This window comes from Marmota flaviventris, chromosome X (genome assembly GCF_047511675.1).
Source record: "Marmota flaviventris isolate mMarFla1 chromosome X, mMarFla1.hap1, whole genome shotgun sequence".
Lineage (NCBI taxonomy): Eukaryota > Metazoa > Chordata > Mammalia > Rodentia > Sciuridae > Marmota > Marmota flaviventris.
Window position 1 is genome coordinate 1,141,646 of NC_092518.1, and position 6,000 is coordinate 1,147,645.

The 6,000-nt window shown below is 47.7% G+C and overlaps 1 protein-coding gene across 1 annotated transcript in view; it reads right to left on the reverse strand.

The window, feature by feature from the left end:
* The window catches only part of Arsl (arylsulfatase L), a 32,517-nt gene extending 27,909 nt beyond the window's left edge, over nucleotides 1-4,608 (reverse strand). Inside the window, exon 1 of the mRNA XM_071606464.1 lies at nucleotides 4,546-4,608. The gene's annotated coding sequence lies outside the window, so the exon portion shown is untranslated. The remainder of the gene's footprint in view (nucleotides 1-4,545) is intronic.
* Between the last annotated feature and the right edge of the window lie 1,392 nt (nucleotides 4,609-6,000).

The window sequence follows — 6,000 nt, forward strand, 5'->3', positions numbered from 1 at the left end:
GGAAGCTTCTGGAAGTCTCGCTGGCTCAGAATGGTTTGTGCCTGGGGGGGGGGGGGCAGGGGCTGTTCCTGGCTTCTTTCCCCTGCACCTGGAGTATGCTCCTCCTGTGGATTTGGGGAGGAGGAGCTGCAGGCATTGCAGGAGTTTAATTTTGGAGACAGAGGTGCTGCGGGGAGTGTGGTTTGTCCATGGAGATGTGAAGAGCTGCTAACCTCTTAGGAGACTGAATTGTCTACCAAGTGATCTTGAGTTTCCTGCTCACTGGGCATTTGACTGGGGACAGAGAAGGGGCCTGGGCAGGGAGGTAGAGTCAACACAGAAGGTTCAAGAACAAGCACAAAATGGTTGGACCCCTGTGTTTCCCCCCTGAGCTCCTTAATCAAGTGACCAGAGTTTCCCTCCCCAAGGAAGCAAGAGTGAAGGCAGAATGTGTATAAGATGCTTTGAGCTTCGACTAGCCACGTCACACTTGGTCCCCATGTCCAGTGGAGATGAGAACCTGGACAGACGGAGGGAGCTAGGTTGGCATTGATATCCCACCATGCGGACCTGAAAGTCTCAAAGCCATCATTGGGTACTAGAGGTACTCAGGGGCACTGGACCCCTGAGCCCCATCCCCAGCCCTATTTTGTATCTTATTTAGAGACAGGGTCTCACTGAATTGCTTAGGGCCTCACTTTGGCTGAGGCTGGTCTCCAATCACAATCCTCCTGCCTCAGCCTCCTGAGCTGCTGGGATGACAGGCATGGGCACCGCACCCAGCCAGGCTGAAGTTTCTAAACTACTGCCTTTGCTATCACAAGAGGCCTTTCTGCCAAGAACACCAGCATATGCAGACAATGTGGATTTTTAAAAATATTTTTAGGTGCAGATGGACACAACATAATGCCTTTATTTTTATGTGGTGTTGAGAATCGAACCCGGGTCCCGCCTTAGCTAGGCGAGCGCTCCATCGCTGAGCCAGAATCCCAGCCCGACAATGTGGATTTTAAAGATGTTCAGAAAGACCAGGAAGGCGCTGGATACTTTACAAATTCAACCTTTAACATTGTTGCAAATTCTTCTGGGGAGCTGGACCCTACAAAGCCGACCACACACAACCATGTTTTAATTGGCACACAGCAATGTGGCTACTAGGTGCTAATTCAGTAGGAGACTGTGATGAGGAAGATCACAGTGGAGTAATGAGCCGTCTCCTTCAGCAGCTGTAACTGTTTATGATTTCTTTGTTTGGGGCACACTCAAAATCCTCTCTTCTAGCCAGGCATGGTGGCACATGCCTGTAATCCCAGCAATTTAGGAGGCTGAGGCAGGAGGACTGCAAGTTGGAGGCCAGCCTCAGCAACTTAGCAAGGACCTAAGCAACTCAGAAAGACCCTGTCTCCAAATAAAAAATAAATAGGGCTGGGGATGTGGCTCAGTGGTTAAGCACCCCTGGGTTCAATCCCTGGTACCAAAAAAAAAAAAAGAAAAGAAAAGAAAGAAAGAAAAAGAAAGTCTCTTCTAATTAATTATTTTTTGTGTGTTTATTCTTTATTGTTGTGCTGGAGATGAATTCTCAGGCACTCACTCATGCTAGGCAAGTGCTCTAACACTGAGCTCTACTCCCAGCCCTCTTTATTTTATTTTGAAACAAGGTCTAAGTCGCCAAGGCTGGCCTCCAACTTGCAATCCTCCTGCCTCAGCCTCCTGAGCTGCTGGGACTACTGGAATGAGCCACCTCACCTGGCCCTCCTCGCTATCCTGAAACACATAATAAATTTTATTAATTTTTTTCACCCCTGGGCTGTAGGCACCCTACTCGATCGTTTTTGATCTACGAGGTTGGAGGATTCCAAGTTTTCCACTTGATACCTCTTCCCAAAGTGCATCAGCAGCCCAGGCACTGAGTCCAGGAAAGATCCAGGGGCGATCACAATCATTGAGTCCCCGACACCCTTCCTCCATTACATGGAAAATACCTCCCTTCTGGACTTGGACATAGAGGATGCCTGGGGCCTGACTTGTTTATACAAGCCGATGATTTTGCTGGTGCAATGGATATTGGCAGCAAAATGTGGTTTTTTTTTTTTTTTTTTTTAGCACAGGTGTGGTGCCTACCCAGTGTTTGCTACACTTTGTGATTTTTGGTTACAAACTGAAATCATTACCATGAGGTGGGGCAGTGGGGGGGCATAGAAATATTTTTTATATGAATTTCAAGGCACTCATACATCACCAAACCAGGGGATGCCTTTACAGGAAGTGGCTTAAGGCCTTTTCATTGCTGTGCCAAACTATGGGAGCCTGTGCTAGATACCTGTTGGCTGGACCACCCGGTCCCCACCGGGGCTGGGTGGCAGAGCCTATAGTGTCTAGGCTGCAAATTTGCCTAGCCTGCTACTGTATTGTAGGCAACTGCAACACTGTGACATGTCCTGATAATATCTAAACATGGCCTAGGCAAAGAAAAGATTCTGTGAAACATCGACTAAAAGGTTTATGAAAGGTGCTGCTGTTTGGGGCTGTTCCCATGCACAAAGCTTGCAGGATAAGTCCCCCTATTGAGTCCATGAGTGCTGAATGAATGTAAAAGTTCAACAAATGCCGGCAGCTCTAGTATTTACAAATCCTGTGGGCATGCCGGGTACAGTGGCACTGGCCTCTAATCCAGAGGCTTGAGAGGCTGAGGCAGGAGGATGGCAAATTGGAGGCCACCCTCAGCAACTTATCAAGGCCCTCAGTTACTTAGTGAGATCCTGTCTCTACATTTAAAAAAAAAAAAAAAGCTGATGAGATAGTAAAGAAAATGTAACTCTATATACACAGAGGAATATTACTCAGTCTTAAAGAAGAATGCAATGATGGCATCTGCTGGTTAGTGGATGGAGCTGGAGACTATCATGCTAAGTAAAATAGGCCAATTTCCCAAACACCAAAGGCTGAATGTTTTCTCTGATATGTCGATGCTAATTCATAATAAGGGGAGGCTGGGGAAGAATAGAGGTACTTTGGATTAGGCAGAGGGGAGTGAAGGGAGGGGAGGGGTATGGGGTGGGAAGAATGAATGGGACATTATGACCCTGTGCTTATATGACCACAGGACCAGGGTGATTCTACACCATGTACAACCAGAAAAATGAGAAGTTGTACTCTATTTATGTAGGATGTGTCCAAGTGCATTCTACTGTCATGGAGAACTAATCAGAACAAATTAAAAAAACAAACAAACAAACAAACAAAAAAAAAAAAAAATATATATATATATATATATATATATATATATATATATATATATATATATATATGAGAGAGAGTGAGAGAGAGAGAGAGAGTTTTTTTGATATTTATTTTTAGTTTTCGGTGGACACAACATCTTTGTTTGTATGTGGTGCTGAGGATCGAACCCAGGCCGCAGGCATGCCAGGCAAGCATGCTACCGCTTGAGCCACATCCCCAGCCCTTTAAAAAAAAATATTAAAATAAATAAATAAATAAAAAGGGCTGGGGGATGTGACTCAGTGGTTAAGCACCCCCTGGGTTCAATCACTGCTACCAAAAAAACACAAAACACTATGTCCTTAGACTACACTACACTTATAATTTTTTTCTTCAATAATACATTAAACCGAGTTCACTGTAATTTTTTCACTTCATAAACTTGCATTTTTTTTTTTTAAACTTTGGATTCTTGTGTAAGGATGCTTGGTTAGAATACAAACGGTGTGGTTAAAAAATGGAACTTTTTAATGTTATTATGACCTTGACGGACACCTATTGGATACTGTCACTTTCCAGTGCACAGCTATGAGTCTATACTCCTACACGTTTTGCATGCAGCTTCTCTTATATCAAGTGGCTATGACAGGCATTACAAAGTCGGGTTTTATTCTTTATCAAATAGACACTTGTGCTTTTTTTCCCCTTTTTCTTGCAGGAAGATATACCAAGGCCCTCTGCCCACGCCTCTGGAGGACAGTCTGGCTGTGTTCGTTTTACTCGGCTCCTTGCATTGGAGACCAGAGACAAAGCTCAAGCCTTGGCTGGAGAGTGAGTCAAGATAACGCGACTTGACTGTCAGCTCAAAGGCCTGTTTCTGCCCGGGACACGTTTGCATCTCAGCCCCTGGGAGGCAGCCCTCCCCTCCACGCTGGCCGGTGGCCACCACGTTCACCGCTGCCCAAGGGGGACGCAGGGAAGCAGCCCGCGCCCTCCCTGTCACTCAGCTCACTGAGTGTCCTGCGCGACAATGCAACTGCGCCCTTGCTCTTCCCCCAGTGCTGGGTCCCCGCCAGGCCTGGGCTCGGTGGCCACGTCCTGGCAGCCTGTGGACATCCCTGAGACGGGACCTCAGAGACGGCTGGCCCCTGCTGCCCCTGGCCACCCCTGCCCCGCCCCCACGGGCACGAAGTTTCAAACCCACCAAATAAATAGCCCCCAACGGCCCCGCGGATTCTTTTCAGTCGGGCAGAAAAACTTCGAAGAGTTGCCAGAGTCGCCGGGAGAGGGACAGGCTGCGGGGCAGGGCGGCCTGCGGCGGCGGGGACCCGGCGGACACGGCTTTACCTGCAGAGGGGTCTCGGGGGAGCCCAGCTCAGCTCCGGGGACGTCAGATCCTGCGGCACCTCGGCTGCCGGGTCGCCTCGGCTGCGAGGTCCTCTCTGCTGCGCGCGCCCCGGGGACGCTGTCCCTGCGCCGCGCACCCAGCGCAGCCCGCGGACCCGGCCAGGCCCCGCGCGCTGCCCGCCCTCCCGCGTGCGCAGCAGGTTTCCGGTTCTTTCTTGCAAGAGGAGCCTCCAGAATACACAGGTCTCCAGCCCCGGCCTCCGGTTCAACCCCCGGGGGGGGGGGGGGGGGGGGCGTTGGCTGGCTGTTCCCGAAGAGGCCAGTGGGTGGCTGGTCTCCAAGATCCTCCTTGCGTGCATGGCTGCACACCTCACTTCTTCCTTTTGGTCATTATTTAATGATTTCCTCCCTAGATGTTGCTTCAAACATAAGAAAAAGTCAGGAGCAGTCGGGGATGAGGCTCAGCGGTCAAACGCTTGCCAGACACCCACATCGCAGCAGTGCAATTAAAATAGGCACATATTTTTATATAAACATATATGTAGTTATAGTAAAATGGATTTTATATATCTTATGTAATGTACACGGTCTATTAGATATATTTATCTATTCATATTTGTATATTTAATATTCGTATTGGTGTATCTTCAATGCCCTGAGACAGAACCTGGGTCCCCTCCTCTTTCCTACTTCACGCTCATCTTCTTCCTGCCCAATCTCTTCCTTCATGTCCTGCCCCCTCTTCTTCCCCCCTCCTCCTCCTCTTCTCCTCATTCTCCTCCTCTCCCTGTTCCTCTCCTCCTCCTTCTTAAAAAAAAAAAATAATAATAATAATTGATTTATTTGTTCTAATTAGTTATACACGACAGCAGAATGTCTTTCCATTCACAGCACACGTATGGAGCACAGTTTTTCATTTTTCTGATTGTACACAAAGAAGAGTCACACCATTGGTGTCCTCACACATATACCTAGGGTCTCATTCCACCATCTTTCCTACCTCCATGCTCCAGACCCACCATTTGCCCCATCCCAAGTTTCTCCATCCTGCCCATCACCCCAACCCCCCGCATTTTGGATCAGCATCCACTCATCAGAGAAAACATTTGGCCTTTGGATTGGGGGGAATTGGCTAACTTCACTTAGCAGATATTCTCCAACTCCATCCATTTACCTGCAAATGCCATAATTTCATTTTCCTTCATGGCAGAGTAACGTTCCATTGTATATTTGTGCCATGTTTTCTTTATCCATTCATCTGCTGGAGGCTACCTAGGTTAAGTCCATAACTTGCCTATTGTGAATTATTTATAGTTTATACCCCCAAAACTTAAAATCAGCACACAACAGTAGTAGTACTGTATAAACTGAGGAGTGGGATAACTGGGTCAAATGGTTTTTCTATTCCAAGTGTTCTGAGGAATCTCCATACTGCTTTCCAGAGTGGTTGCACCA